Source organism: Ascaphus truei, chromosome 15 (assembly GCF_040206685.1).
Source record: "Ascaphus truei isolate aAscTru1 chromosome 15, aAscTru1.hap1, whole genome shotgun sequence".
In the NCBI taxonomy this organism is placed as follows: Eukaryota; Metazoa; Chordata; class Amphibia; order Anura; family Ascaphidae; genus Ascaphus; species Ascaphus truei.
This window is the reverse complement of record NC_134497.1, coordinates 7957452-7970029: the sequence shown is the minus strand read 5'-3', so window position 1 is coordinate 7970029 and position 12578 is coordinate 7957452. Positions and strand designations below refer to the sequence as shown.

The window sequence follows — 12578 nt, the reverse complement described above, 5'->3', positions numbered from 1 at the left end:
ACAGCCTGAACCCCAAACTCATGAGGTATACTTGAATACAGTGCCTCTACGTCTAATCCCACCAGAAAAGTGACTTTTTCCAACACTATATTCTCCAGTTTGAGTAGGACATTCTTAGTGTCTCTAATGTGAGATGGAAGGCTGGTGACATACGGGCGCAGGAAATTGTCCAAATATACACTTACACGTGATGTTATGTTGTCAATACAGGAGACAATGGGTCTTCCGGGTGGGGGGATCTTCCCTTTATGTATCTTTGGAAGACAGTAAAAGGTAGCTGTTTGGGGTTTCTTAACCAACATATAATCATGTTCATTTTTAGAGATAAGTTTGTGAGTAAGCCTTCAGTAAGTATGGTCGTGAGTTCTTTGGTGAACGCTATTGTTGAATTGGTTTTTAGGATTTTATAGCATTTACTGTCCGACAGGATACGCTTACATTCAACAATTTAATCACATTGGTTAAGAATCACCACATTTCCTCCCTTGTCTGAGGGTTTGATAATGATTGTGGGGTCATTTGCTAGATCCTTTAATGCTAAACGTTCTTTATAAGTGAGATTTTGTTTCCTTTTTTGACTTTTAAAGACATTATGTCTTTAGTAACTAGTTGACAAAAAACATCAACATTCGCACTAGTTTCAGATGGGGGAACAAAGTGAGATTTGTTCCTGAGCGTGGTGAAAGGCCCTTCTCCCCTTGGTCTAGTGTTTTCATCTATGAGACCCTCTTGGAGTTCAATATTGTCACAATCCTGTGTGTTCAAGTTTTCCGGGGGGGGTGTTCCTATTCTGCCAAACTCTACATTTTTTGAAGAATTTGTGAAGATTTAACTTTCGACAGAATAGGTTAAGATCTTTGACTGTATTAAAAATATCTATTTGGTTGGTTGGACAAAAGGAAAGACCTTTGGAGAGTAAGTGTATATGGTCAGTGCTTAGGATTCTGGAGGAAAGATTGATTATTTGTATCGCCTGTTTCTCCTTCGTCTGCTCCTCGTGTGTTGCGGTTCCTGGTATGCCCAATTCTCTCTGTCTCCCAGATAGTCTACCCTTCCCCCTCCTTGTTTTCCTCTTGAGGGCTGGCCTGTATTGCCCGCTTCTCCTAAAAAAGAGGCTGGTCTTTGGGGTAGTGGAAAAGGGAGTCCTGTACTAGTACCGGGGTGTTCAGGGTTTATTTCACAGTGTGTGGTCTCGGGTTCACTTTCCGAAATCTCACAATCAGTGGATGTTTCCTGTGCCTGTGAGTAATGTTTTGTCTGGCGTCTAGATTTGAAATTAAAGATTTTACCTGTTTCAAAATCAATCTTGTCCCTTTTATATTTCCTTTGTTTCCTCTCCTTAATGTCTTTTGTGAGTTTGTCTATGTTGTTCTTGAGTTTGAGTTCAAGTTGCACAAACTCTGTATTGGTGCGCCAAATATCCAAATACTCTAGTTGTGTCTTTATCTCTGTTTTTACCACTTCTAGCCTTTTGGTTTCATAGTCCATAAAAGGGTCATAAGTCTGGATGAGCATTCCAACAGTATTTTATTCCAGTATGTGGTAAACTCAACATCAACAATCTGCTGGGAAGGTGGTAGCTTAACACGCAGCCCTCTTGGGACAAGGTTACTTTTTAGGTAGTAATCAAGGCTAGTCACTTCCCACCAGATCTTGGCCTGTGATGTATAAGTTCTTTCTAAATGATAGAAGAACGTTTTGATGTTAGGTGTCTGGTCATCACTAGGAGCACCATTAGTTGAAAAGACATTAATGGCTTCATTCAACCAAATATCAAAATTCTGTGTACTGTCTAGAAAGCCTGTCATGTTACTCATATGCCAATCACTATTATATAGGGAAATATAAGGTATGTTCAACTCGGGAGAGTGTGGGAGCTAGTTACATGAAAACGACACTAGCTGTCTAGTGGACTTGATCAAATAAGAAAAAATTGAACTGCTCACCTCTACATATATTGCGATCCTATATATAGTAAGGTAGGTGCATAGAGGGTATAACATTTATAACCAAGAGAACTCAAAAAGAATTGAGTAAAGCACCATAGTAATTTGCACTCTTACCCTATAATATACATTGCTCCTAATAACCAAAAGGCTAAGCACTGTTCACTGTCAGGATATGGAACAGTGGAATACTTGTGTTTTTAACATTAAAAACAGTACTATACTATTTTTGCTTTCCCCCTTTTTTGTATATGGATTTCCCCCCCCCCTCTATATGGATCTGGAGTACCTGTCTGGAGATATAAGTTGGTAACTTCTAATAACCACAACGCTTTCATTTCACGTTAAACACGTGAGTGCAAATTTTATAGAACTTCCAGCATTGAAATGATCTGTTGGAGTAGACAATATTGCACTATTTTTGTGTTTTTACTTTCTTTTCCATGTCCTGATGTGATTTGCGCACCTGTTTTTCCTTCATTTGCTGATTGAATTTGGTTTGAATTCTACGTCGGGAGCTGCACTCATTAAGGACAGTATATCATTTATGTTATTTGATTTATTACTAATATTATTTGCGCTTGTTTTTTCTATTTTTTGCTATTACTGAGCTTAACTCCTTGAGAACTCTTGGATGTATGCCATCGGGGCCAGGTGCCTTATTTACTTTAATTTTTTTCAAGTCGCTTATGAACTTCTTCCTCAGTTACCAATTGTTCATTAATATGGAGGTTGTGGCTTCCTCCTGCGGCACTACTACGGAAGGAACGCAACCATTTATTAGGGTACCAGCACTGTGCATGTGCCAACCGGCAGGTACGGTTACTTTATGACTAATGGTATAGTGGAAGGATCAGACATGACGGACACAGAATCTTAAAACCCAAATGCCTTTATTTATAATACCGACATGTAACACCTAATACACAGCGGTTTCATTTTAGTAAAACAAAGCATTATGTCATTTGTAAAACCAATACACAAAACAAACTTTATTATACACTAGCTGATATACCCGGCGTTGCCTGGGATTGCAGGGGCGGGGGTTGAAGGGCGGGGGCGTGGGGGTGAAAGGCAGGGGTGTGGGGGGTGAAAGGCAGGGGCGGGGGCGGGAGGGTGAAAGGCAGGGGAAGGGGGGTGAAAGGCAGGGGCGGGGGGGAGTGAAAGGCAGGGGCGGGGGGGTGAAAGGCAGGGGCGGGGGGGTGAAAGGCAGGGGCGGGGCGGGAGGGTGAAAGGCAGGGAAGGGGGGGTGAAAGGCAGGGAATATTATTATACATATATACAATGTAAACAATGTAGTTCGTCAACAACTTATTATACGAGGCAGGTACGGTGTGTATTTAAAAATCATCGTCAACGAAATCCTCATAATCGTTGGCAGCAATGCTTATGTTATCTACAGAGGCACAGTCATGGTTGTTTTAACGCTCATCTTACTGTCAACAGAGTTATTGCTAGATGTGCTTAATGTACGACCGTCGCTAACTCTGTCATTCGAGCTATCGGTATCGCGGCTGTCACTACCGCTGCTGCTCCTGTTACGCTTATTACACAGAACAACCTCACCATTGTCTGCAAACGCGCCATCTGCACGAGACGCGTCAATCTCCGAGGATATGTCTGCGTGTATCGATAGAGTATCGTCGTGTTCCGTAGTTGGGGACGATGGTCTTTGACGTCCGTTATCATCTGTCCATACGTTCGAGGTGGGCTGCCAGGGACCCGTGTCAGATACCCTTTGTGTGAAAGTGTTGCGTTTGTGTGCGGGGAGCAATGCGTGCGTCAGGGCGCATGGTTTTAATGTGTTGTTGGGGGTCGTATATGTCTGGGATATGTCCTTTGTCTCCGCGCATGTTGGGTCGGTTTCGTCTATAGGGACGTTATCGTCCATCCGTACGTACCGCGGCAGTCGGGCCTTTAAAGTATGTCCGTACCCAAACGACGTCCTAGACCTGACACGATCGTAAGGGGGTCTACTACATCTGTCCGTACGCGTGCGCGAGTCTCTGTGTGTGTGCGTGTATGTGTGCGTATCATACCTACGCTTGTCAAACCAGTAGCCGCGCTCTCGTCACATTAGATTTATTGAGGGTATACCCGCTACATTTAATGACGATGATCTTTTTCCCCCTGGTAAAGTGAATTTGACAATCGTTGATGACTTGATGGAAGCCGCCAGTGAGAGCTCTGAAATTGAAAAGCATTCACCAAGTATGTGCATCACAGAAACCCCAGTATCATGTACCTCGTACAAAATGTTTTCTGCCAGGGTAAAAAAAGCAGAACCATAAATTTAAACACTAAATACAGTATATGGTTCTTTTTAAAAATCCAAGGTATAAATTACAAATTAACACCTTAGCTCGTCAAATGTACCCTGGTAAATCACACTTCTTTTTAGAGGCTTTTGAAGATGCCACACGGTCCCCATATGGTTTTTTGTTAGTAGATTTAAGAGCCACGACCCCTGATGAGTACCGCTTAAGAACCGGTATCTTTCCGCCTGACAACCCCACAGTTTATGTTTTAAAAAAAAAAATGGTTCTAAAAAGAGATAATTATCTGTAAATTGTCATTACTTGTAGCCGCAGCGCGGTTGTAAACATGTCTAAGCGACTACGCCGCAGTTGGCATACTTTAAAAGCATTAATAAGGGCTTCACCAAAGCAAAGAAAAGTTATTCTGTGTTCAGCGTCTAATGATTTAGTCACCGCCATATGCGAGATAGCCCTCAATGCTCTAAAAGGTAAAATACCTTTATCAAAGCGGCAAATTGGCATACTTAAAAAGTGGCGTAAAATTATAAAAAAGCTGAGCGATAAAAAATTTACAATTGTAAAAAAGAAACGCCTGGTGAAGCAGTCCGGCGGCTTTATTGGCTCTCTTTTGGGTTTTGCTATACCGCTGCTGACTGGCCTTCTCACTAACCGCGAATGGAATATGCTGAGAAAATGTACCTGGTCCCCAAACAAGATATGGATCGTTTACAGCGTCCCCCACAGCGAGAGGCCGACATACGTGAAGTTGCCATGCAACACCTAGATACAGACATTAATGCGATCTTAAATAGCAATAATTTATCAGAGGATAAAAAGATACACTACTGTACTGCAGAAATACTTGGTGCATGCTAAACAGAGCAAAGGGGAGAAGAACCGCATAACCCTTTTAATGCCTACTGGTGAAACAGCCTCTCTCCCTTTACACATCCAGGATATTGTCTCAGCAGATACGACTGACAATTTGATTCGTGAGGTTGTTACTAATGTGAATGTCCGCTTCAAGAAAAATGCAGAGTTATTGCTCAGTAAAATGTTTCAGGCTAAACATATTACAAGCTGGAATGACAAAGGGGAATTTATTTATAAAAAAACAGGTTATACCAGGCTCTAATTTACTGGATTTGGTACGCGGTGTTACACAAAGTCACACTGTTACACAGCGTAAAATACCACAGGGCTGGAGCCCTTTTCTGTCTGCGATGGCTGAACTGAATATCCCCTCATCGGTTGTGGGTAATGCAACAAATAGAGAAAGCCTGGATCGCTTAAAAATACTGCCCCCCGATACAACGCCCCCTCCTTCATCAACCCTTTTACCCCTTCAGAAAAGAACCTCTGATTTGCGTTACAGTTCTTTAAGTGCCCCTGGCTTAACATCACCGCCGGGGTATTTACTAAACAAGAGGAGGGGTAGTCTATTAACGCCGTCGGCTGACTGGTTGAAACTGTAAATAAACTGTTTAATTATTTTCCCACTGTAAATAAGACATTGTATTGCTGTCCCTCTATACTATGTATCGTACTAACTTAACGACTCTAGATGTATTTAGTCTATTAATGCCTTAACTGACTTTTAATACCTTATTTACCATTTTACTTGTAAATACGCCTTGTAATTATTTCATGCTTGAAACTGTTGTAGCTTTTAAAAATAAATATTTTTGACTCTTATCCACTTGTACTTTTTATTTTTATGTAGCCCCTGTTGCGGCTAATCCCCATACCGTCTCTATACATATAAAAAGATTATGTCGGGGGAGGGATTCGAACCCACGAGGACATACGTCCATTGGATCTTAAGTCCAACGCCTTAAACCACTCGGCCACCCTGACACTTGAGGGTTTTATTCTCTTAAAGGAGTATCCCGTCTGAATTAAAAAAAATGCTACGCCCTCTTTTCAACGTCTTTTGAAATTTTCTGACATGCGCACTGCGTTATTTCATAATAAACATGTCCAGACTTGCCCGTATGAAAAAAAACATGTTCGGGCATGTCCCAAACGCCTATAAACATGCCCGGACATGCCCCGCGTATGTATACGCCCCCTCGAATCTACGTCAACAGTACGCACCAATCACAAAAAAAGAATTAAAAATACACATAATAAAAAATGGGCTCAGGGGGGTGTCAACCACGTTTTTTTGGCGTAGGGGGCGTCAACCGCGTTTTTTTTGGCGTAGGGGGCGTCAACTGCGTTTTTCTGGCGCAGGGGGCGTCAACCTAAAAAAAAAATTGGCGCAGGGGGCGGGGCCGGATATGGAAGGGGCGGGACCGGATACGGAAGGGGCGGGACATAGGGCGGGTTTAAGGCCAAAAGGGGGCGGGGCTTAGGGGAAAAGGGGCGTGGTACCTGTCAAAAAAAGTTTGACATAATGTATGCCTCCCTACTACTTAAATAACCCACCGGTGATGCTGCCTAAAATGAAGCCAAACGAAGACCCAGAGGCATTTCTCCTCACTTTTGAAAGGGTAGCCACGGCCCACGGCTGGTCAGTTGATCGCTGGGTAACGACTCTGGCTCCACTCCTCATAGGGGAAGCTCAGGCAGCCTACCAGGCTCTTCCAGCAGACGAGGCCATGGACTATCAGCAACTAAAGGCTGCTATTCTGGATCGCCTAGGCCTCACTCCAGAGACCTACCGACAGCGGTTCCGGACAGTCAAATATACAAACAGAGACAGACCCCGGGTCGTAGCCCACCGCTTAGAAGACTTATGTACAACCGGAAAAACGTGACAAGACAGAGATCCTTGAACAGTTTGTGCTCGAGCAGTTCATACAGATACTGCCCCCCTCCTCCCGCTCCTGGGTAAAAAGACACGCTGCATTTTCCCTGGATTCAGCGGTCCGCTTGGTGGAAAACTTCCTGGGTGACGACACCCAACTGGATATCTGGGAATGGCCGGTGCAAACACCAGTTGCTTCCGGTGATGCTAGAGGCAGGAGAGCAGACAATTGAGGGGTCTACAACCCGCCAGCTCGGGAGATCCAGTCAACCCGATCGGAAGACCCTTTCCCATCTCGGAGAGTTCCTGGTACAAACTCCCGCAGAGACGCCCATCCTGGGTCTGAGGCCACTGGATCACTCAAGGGAGGCCGCCACCCACAGTATTCCCCGAGAACCTGGACTCCTGTCACCCACCCGGTGGAGAGGATAACCCCACCAACCAGAAGGGAGGACCCCATCCAACAGCGGAGAGGTCCAAACCCCGAGCCCCGTCGAGAGCTTCCGCGGACGACCGAGTTTGTGGACTCAGGAGATGAGGAGATGGACTGTTTATATGGCAGAACCACTGCCACAGCTTGTCTCCGAGGGGACCACAATCCGTGGTTAGTCCCAGCATCTCTGGAGGAGACAAAAGTAAACGCCATGCTGGACTCGGGCTCTGGAAAAACCCTGATCTTATGACTCTCCTTGGAATATCGAGTCTATCCATGGGGATACAAAGAGATACCCGACGGCGAACGTTCTACTACGTATCCAGGATAAAGAGGCTAGCCTACTAGTGGGAGTTGCTCCCTGGCTACCTGCTCCTGTTCTACTTGGCCGAGACTGGCCCTACCTCGAAACATTGTTGGCCCCTACTCCTACAGAGCCTACTTCTCTGGTATCGGAGAAGCCCGGAGAATTGTTCCCTTTTTCCCCAGAGATTTTCCCCCATAAACACCATGTCCCAAAGACACGTAAACAGAGACGTGCAGAAAAAGAGGACTGGTTAAGAAAGGCTGGGACTTTTGGTAACATTAGTAAGCCCAAAGGACTGCAGATCATGGCCGGGGATGACCAGGGTGGGGAACAGATAGATACGGGAGTGTTGCCAGGCCTGGATCTTCCTGACTTCCGTCAGAGGCAGAGGGAGGACCCAGATCTGGCTAGACAATATGAGAAGGTGGTACAGGTCAACAACAAGATAATAGATGAACAAGGTGTAAAAGTGTATCCACATTTTGAACTGTTGAATGAAATACTATATCGTGTGAATAAGGTTACACAAACAGGGGAGGTCATTCGACAGATGCTAGTCCCTAAAGGGTTGATTAAAACAGTGTTCACCCTAGCCCATACTCTCCCATGGGGTGGTCATTTGGGCAGAGATAAGACCACGGACCGCATCTCGTCCCGGTTTTACTGGCCAGGCATACATGGTGACATCATGAAACTATGTGAGACATGTCCTGAATGCCAGTTAACTAGCCAAAAAGGACAGAAGCCGGCTCCCTTGGTTCCTCTGCCCTTGGTAGCCATCCCATTCGAGAGAATTGGGGTAGATCTGGTCGGACCTTTAGAACCCTCTGCGAAGGGACATAAATTTATACTCGTTGTTGTTGATTATGTCACCAGATATCCTGAGGCCTTCCCTCTGAGATCAGCCACTGCTAAACAGGTTGCTCACAGGCTGTTAGAACTGTTTTCTAGGGTAGGACTTCCCCAAGTAATGTTAACTGACCAGGGAACAAATTTCATGGCAAAGATAATGCAGGATGTCCTGAAGTTATTGGAGGTAAAATCCGTCCGGACCTCGGTCTACCATCCTCAGACTGATGGATTGGTAGAGAGGTTTAACCGTACATTCAAATCTATGCTTAGGAAGTTTGTGGACACTGAAAAGCGAGCTTGGGATGAACTTCTCCCTTTCCTGTTGTTTGCGGTACGAGAAGTTCCCTAATCATCCACAGGCTTCTCCCCGTTTGAGCTCCTATATGGACGCCAACCTCGGGGTATTCTCGACCTACTGAAGGAATCCTGGGAGGAGGAGCCCTCCCCCTCCAAGAATACCCTTCAGTATGTCATAGACCTTAGAAACCACCTAGACATGATAGGTCGGTTTGCAAAGGAAAACCTCAAATCTGCTCAAGAACGTCAAGAGAGGCAGTACAACCAAAATGCTCGCTTGAGGGTCTTCCAACCTGGGGACCAAGTGATGCTACTACTACCGACATCAGAGAGTAAACTCCTTGCGAAGGGGCAGGGTCCTTTCCAAGTTCTCCGCCGCACCGGGGAGGTGAACTATGAGATCTCTCAACCAGGGTCCAGGAAGGGTAAACAAATCTACCACGTGAACCTCCTGAAACCCTGGAAAACGATGAGATCGCTGTTCATTCACCCTCGGGAAGGAGAGACGGATTTGGGTCCAAAGCTTCCAAAGGGTAGTATGTACACTGACCATCAGGTTCCCATGGGAGAGCAGTTAACAACGGAACAAAGGTCAGACCTACTTGATGTATGTAACCAGTTCTCAGATGTTTTTTCTGAGCTGCCAGGGCAGACTGATTTAGTGTCCCATAGGATTGAGACAGAACCTGGCGTAAAAGTACGGTCCCGTCCCTATAGATTGCCAGAGGGCCGAAAAGACCTGGTAGAGAGGGAGATAATAGACATGTTGGAATTGGGCGTGATCGAGGAGTCCCACAGCGAATGGTGTAGCCCTATCGTGTTGGTCCCTAAACCAGATGGGAAGGTGAGGTTTTGTGTAGATCTGCGAAAGGTAAATGCTGTATCCAGATTTGATGCATATCCAATGCCTAGGGTGGATGAATTGCTTGATTCGCTTGGTAAAGCAGAGTATATCTCCACCCTAGATCACACGAAAGGATATTGGCAGATACCTCTAGCGGAAGAATCCAAATACAAAACTGCCTTCGCCACACCTCTCGGTTTATACCAATTCGTCACTATGCCATTTGGGTTACATGGGGCTCCAGCCACGTTCCAAAGGTTAATGGACAAGGTACTACGACCCCATAGGGCATATGCCGCGGCCTACTTAGATGACATTGTCATCTATAGCAGACACTGGCAGTCTCATATAAAAAGGTTGAGGGCAGTCCTAACGTCCTTAAGAGAAGCAGGGCTCACTGCAAATCCATAAAAATGTGCCCTGGGTAAATCCACTACAAAGTACTTGGGCTATGCCATTGGGGGAGGGATAGTAAGGCCACTAGCTAGCAAGGTGGCCGCCATAAAGGAAGTCCCCACCCCACAGACAAAGACACAGGTCCGCTCCCTTTTGGGGTTAGCAGGGTATTACCGGCGGTTTATCCCCAATTTTTCGGAAATTTCTGCACCCCTAACAGATCTGACAAAAAAGAGTGCCCCAACCCAAGTTAAATGGTCTTGGGAGTGCCAAGACGCCTTTGACATGCTAAAAAAGTGCCTGTCAGAGGGCCCCGCTCTTCGGAGCCCAGATTTTAAAGAGCCCTTCATCATCCAGACGGATGCCTCAGAGCTAGGACTGGGAGCAGTGCTGTCTCAGCAATTTGATGGTGTTGAACACCCCATACTGTTCATCAGCCGGAAGCTGTTCCCAAGGGAAGTGAGGTATTCCGTTATTGAGAAGGAGTGCCTCACTGTAAAATGTGCAATTGAGGCCTTGAGACATTATGTCGCCGGAGTACACTTCACCCTGGTCACTGACCATGCGCCCTTGAAGTGGTTAAACACCATGAAGGACACAAATCCAAGGTTGACCAGGTGGTATATTGCCCTCCAACCCTTCTCGTTTGATATTCAGCATAGACCTGGAAAGGACCATGGAAATGCTGATTTTTTGTCAAGGGAAGGAGTGGAGGGTCGGGCTTCAGCCGTGTGGGACACTAGCCACACACAAACAGGGGAGGTATGTGACAGAGTGAAGTCAACTCCTATCAGTTACGCCTGGGAGACATATGTGTGAGTGCTTCATCCAGCACTCATAAGGGTTAACTCAGGTGGAACTTAGGTAGTCAGGAAGTAAGCTGACACCTAAGAGCCAGAAAGGTAGAAAAGGGTCTTGTTACCAGAAGTAGCTGGCTCTCTCAGACAAGAGCACATGGATAGATGTGCTGCTAGCCAGAAGGATACAACACACTACTTACTGCAGCCAAAGTAAAATTTGTTTCATTTGTTTTCACGACTGCTTAAAAGACTCTGAAGGTTTGGTTATGGTTTAGCCAGCCAGCCTGCTAGATAAGTCTGCTGTGTTAGTCAGTTTTTCTCCCATCATGGAGCAGGATTTATTTTGTTAAAGGGACAGTGTACCCGCATGTTATGTTACTGTGGAGAAATAAAGCCATTGAACATTTTTCATTATCCTGAAACTACACGTGTGGACTGTTCCCTGACCTCGGCTACAGGCCGTCCTGCCACACTTCTAATAACCAAAAGGCTAAGCACTGTTCACTGTCAGGATATGGAACCGACGAAAAAACAAAAAATACTTTAATACATCTAATAATCACATTCAATAGTAAAAAATGTTTTTTTTTAAATGTTGTTTAAAATCCCCATGTGGGAGCGGGGGAGTGGGGAAATTATGGAGGTTCTGATAAGTAACTGCGTGGTTTCTGCAGACAGAAAATTATCTTCCCCCTCCTACGGTCTCAAACGCTCTGCGGTGTAAGTTTGCAACAAACAGGGTGTTGCTGTATAAACTAGAGTTTCACTATGTGTGTTGTTGGTTAAGGTCCACACATGTAGTTAGCATGTATATTATTGTATAGCCTAGGTTGCACAATAAGATGATCTTTATATGAGGTGTCTGTTATAGACAACTCCTTATTATACCATTTGTACCTTAGAAAATAATGTTGGAGTATATAGGCTATTAATTGTCAAACTGGCAACATATAAAACATAGTAGCCAAAAGCCTGCTGGAGCTCAGATATCACACATGCATGCTCTATAGACACAATATAGTGACAAACAATGTAAATGCCTGTATGAGGATAAACTAGGCAATGCAAGGTGCCACAAAGTAACCAACTCGTCTCAACCAAAAAGTGACTGCTGTGTAGCCACAGGTGATAGTCTGCTGTTATGTAGCAGTGAGTCCTACAACACATGTATCTATGCAAGAAGTACTCGGGCGTGTTGCACATTCAAAGGAACAAACATGAATCACCACCGGTGGTTCGTGTCAGTGTGGGTTGCGGCAAACCCCAACAGCAGAGAAGGAAAGGGATTATTCAAGCCGTGTGTCTAGCAGGATTCAGATCGCATCAGCCGCATGAGCCGCCGCTCCTCAGTGACGTCACTCTGGTGACGTCCGACTAACCCGACATATGTTTCGCGCGATGCACGCGCTTCATCAGGGGGACGAGTCTGCTCCTCAATACCTGACTTGGCCTTTTATTGGCAGCGCTTAGCTTCTATTGGTAGGAGTCTGTGGAAGTGACCCTATCATGTCAGGTCTGACATAAGTGACAAATTGTCACGGACCTATCTTTCATGAATAGTATCCCTTTTGTGTATAAGTCATTTAAGTGACATGAATTAAGGGAAGGTCTAGCAGGGGGATAAAGTAGGTAAACTATGGATCACTAGTAAAAAGATGTTATAGTGTAGGAGTGTGTGTACTTTTAGGTGATC

At 45.1% G+C, this 12578-nt stretch overlaps 1 non-coding gene across 1 annotated transcript; it reads right to left on the bottom strand.

Moving 5' to 3' along the window:
- Window positions 1–5977: 5977 nt before the first annotated feature.
- TRNAL-UAA (transfer RNA leucine (anticodon UAA)) lies at window positions 5978–6061 on the bottom strand. Its single transcript has one exon. It is a non-coding gene; the product is annotated as a tRNA-Leu (tRNA).
- Between the last annotated feature and the right edge of the window lie 6517 nt (window positions 6062–12578).